Below are 4121 nucleotides of genomic sequence, written 5' to 3' on the forward strand. Positions count from 1 at the left end.
GACAGGGTCAGCCTCATTTTCTACTCCTTTACCAGGGTGGCCAAAAATAGCTGGGGCCTAAACTCAGAAGCCATGAGTATAATTTACGATTCAATTTTCGTCCCTATCATCACTTATGGGTGCGGTACCTGGGGAGAGGCTGCTGCCAAATCCCACCCACGTCGAAGGCTCATCTCCGCCCAGCGGACAGCCCTGCTTCACATCGCAAAGGCATACCGTACCACCCCTAATGCCAGCCTTCAAGTAATATGTAAAAAGCCTCCGATTGACAAAGTCATCAAGCTATTCAGCAACACATGGAACATCAAGTGGGGCAACGACATCGTCACCAGTACAGGTATAATTCGGGCTGACATGCTCAAGCGTCCTATTGACTTTTGTAAATCACCTTACCTGAACGAGTTAACTAACCTCTCCCACAACTCTCATTCTGAGCCTTCAATAAACATCTATACTGATGGGTCAAAAAGTGATAATAATGTGGGCTGCAGCTTTGTCTCCTATCAGAACAAGACGGAAATTTTTCATTACAGGGCCCGATTGCATGGCAGCTGCTCTGTCTTCCAGTCGGAGCTGCATGCCATCAAGTTGGCCATCAAGTGGTGCACCACGAACTACCATAACTTGAACGTCACACTCCATTCGGACAGTAACTCTGCTATTTCCCTCCTTCGTCGCAAGAATCTCCACCCCATCGCACAAGAAATCCACGAGGCCGTCAAATACACGGATAACTCTATCAGTATTATCTGGGTAAAAGCCCACAGGGCAACACCGGGAACGAGCGGGCTGATGCCCTGGCAAAATCAGCGGCCACTGACGAAACTTTACCAATAGACTACAGCAAATTTAACCTACATACCATCAAAAAGCTACCATAGACCGATCTTCACACCAACTGGCAAAACGACTGGGACTTAAATCAAAATATTACATAAAATTTCCGGATATTTCTGCAATGTATACTCTTATAGATGAATCACACCCAACTTTCAGCTAACGCAATTTCTGACCAACCACGTCCACTTTCGCTCGTACCTTAAGCGTTTCGTCAACCCATAAAACAGTGGTCTCTGCCCTATTTGTAATATGCAGGATGGGAGCCTCCATTACATTCTAGACTGTGCCATGTTGGAGCCTGAGAGATCACAGCTTCGCATCCTCATCAACCACAAGCATGGCCACTGGCCAAAAAATAATCACGAGTTTTTGAGTGACCTGATAAACGATACGGACACCTTCAACCAATTTGTAGAACTCATCTACCAGTACAACAGGAGGACTAACGTCCCCACTAGTAACTCAACTTCTAGGTAATATGTAATTCAGATTGTATATATATACTGTATAGTCTCTCTTCCTGCTAATGCTATTACATTGTATTTGTGTATTTATCAGCACTGTGTACTTTATTCTGAGTATTCTGTTTTCACCATTTATTCATTGTATATTATATGCTCCCCATTATATATGTTTTGTTGCTCAAGTATCAATAATTAATTGTGACTTCATATATGCTTAATCCTTCTATAACTGTATTTGCCTATTCTACAATTATACTGTCACGTTTTATTCCTTTGCAAATTCCGTGTACCGTATGTACAGTACATTGCATTGTATACACTAATTGCCCATTGCTTACTGTATCCACTTCAAAGTTTATATATTGTCCGCGTTTACATATTTATGCGAAATTGTTTATTTGCAATCTATTTTTCTCTGCTCTTAACACAATGAAGTGCTATAAATTATGACACTTGGCGGGTTCCTCATCTTTATCTCAACTAAATAAAGATGAGGAAACCCGCCAAGTGTTTTAATTTATAGCACTTCATTGTATTAAGAACAGAAACAAATTGCAAAGCACGGTTTCATATCATTAAAAGAAAATCTATTTTTCTGTAACACATGTCCAGCTATGCCTAGCGGTGCTGGACATGCATCTTTATGCATTAATAAAATAATTGATTGATTGTATTACCAGAGTCTCGATATATGATATGATATGATATGATTAAAAGTGTTAGAAGGCCGAACTTTACGGCATAGCCTTTGAAAAAGAAGGATGAAGAGTTTTAGAGGAAGTGAGACGAAAGAAAAAGAATGATAGGAAAGTGAAATGGGAACCATGGCGCCGTCAGGTTTCATTTATTGAGTATACTTTAACTACAACCACATGAAGCGTAGCCTACAGGAAACAGTATGGTCAAAATATATACAGAGAATAAGTCCGCGCATGGCCCTTTGGGCACAGGGCCACTAGAGGCCACATCTATACAATGTTTCGGTGAAGGTCTTCGGAGACGAATATCCCCACCACATAATCTTCAGGTTCCCATTGTCCCAGTTTAGGACACTGGGAACCTGAAGATTATGTGGTGGGGATCTTCGTCTTCACCCGAACACAGTCACATATTCTATCTCCTTTGTGGAGAAATCTTCTTAGGTAGGCACGGAAATTCCCCTGCCCCGTAAGGATTTGGGATAGGTGAAAATCAGGGGTGAAGTAGTCTATCTTTTGCTTACTTGCAATGTCCGGCGGGAAACCATGGGTAGTTCTTCCCGTAGTGTCGCTGTTCCATCTGGCTTGCCAGTCCGAGATGGTAAGTTTTTTAAGTTCCTCATAAAGCCAGCAGCTGGGGAGCTCCCCAAACACTGGTTCCGTCGATGATCGTGCAGCCCTCTTTGCAAGAAGAGGGCCCACCAGTGACCAAGCGATCTTCGTAGAATAACACTGGGAGTTCGATTTTGGGTTCGGGCCTCGCTCGGACGGGCTGGCCACGTGGAGTTTTCCGGGTTTTCTTCACGTCTGTAAAGCCTAAATAGGGGCCAGTTTCCCTTAAAAAGACCTTCCGGAAGGTATCCCCTAGACCAGGGGTCGGCAACCTGCGGCTCGCGAGCCACATGCGACTCTTTAGATGTGAAGCTGCGGCTCTTTAGTTCCATACGCAAATATTATTTATTTTATCAAAAAAAAAAATAAAANTATATTAAAAAGTACAAAATAAATAGCAGTCATTTATTTAATTTTATTACAACTGTACTACTTACTATTAAGAAATTTATGTTGATAATATTATACTGATAATATATTATATAGATAATATAGATAATATATATATATGTGCGTGTATGTGGGGCTATATTTAAGAAAAACTTGCTATAGAATGCCATAATATATCATATTATAATAATGTCCACCTTAGTTGTGTAAAATATTACACATAAGAAAATTTATTCATCAAAATAAAGAGTTTAGTTACAACATTTAACACATTTAACGGTGAAGTTAGAGAATTCGAAGAAAGATTTATCACGGTGTCTGGGAGCATCATAATTCCCTGTTAAGTACAGAACACAATAGCTTTACTTAAATCCTGTTGAAAGATCGGTGTAATTCCTGAAAGTTAGCTAACGTTCGCGTATCGGTCTGAAAGCGAAGCGAACTATTTTTGTGGTCTTTTATTGCCATTCTTTCACCAACAAAATGACAATAAACCGACAGTTAAGCACGTAGAAAAAAGCTATTAACGATGTAAGTAAATCCTCTGGAAATCATTCCTTTATTTCTTTCACTTAATTAGAGTAGACTACTCTCATCCCGCAAACCCTATCGATACTTCGCTACAAGTTCGAGTATTCCAAATTTGACAAAAGCAGTTCTAGCTTTTATTGATGACACTTTTTCTCGCTTTAATATTGATAATGGATCTTAACCGCGTTTCTACTTATTCATTAAATTTTGTTTGAATTGCGAAGTCTCCTGTTAATGTTAATCTGAACGAAGGAAATTAAACGTTTTAGCTGCACGCGAAAAAATCCTTAATCGTCAAAAAAAGTTTTGTTTAATATACAATGAACAATTTCAATTGATTTCATTACAGTATTTAATCGGATTAAATTCTTTAAAAAATTCTAGAAAAGTAAATTCATTAAAAAAAAAAAGTTAATTGCCAGCAAGCATTAATGACAAATCCGTGCGTAATTGCCACATTTATATCTTTTAAGTCTAAGTTATGCGTAGATGACTCGTTTAATTTTTATTAACTGATTTTAATAGTTAATTCTCCAAATTTTACATTTTTATTAAAATTTATATTCCATAATTGATAATTAATAAT

The sequence above is a fragment of the Centruroides sculpturatus genome, unplaced genomic scaffold (genome assembly GCF_000671375.1).
Source record: "Centruroides sculpturatus isolate CEXI.00-Female unplaced genomic scaffold, Cexi_2.0 scaffold78, whole genome shotgun sequence".
Classification (NCBI taxonomy): domain Eukaryota; kingdom Metazoa; phylum Arthropoda; class Arachnida; order Scorpiones; family Buthidae; genus Centruroides; species Centruroides sculpturatus.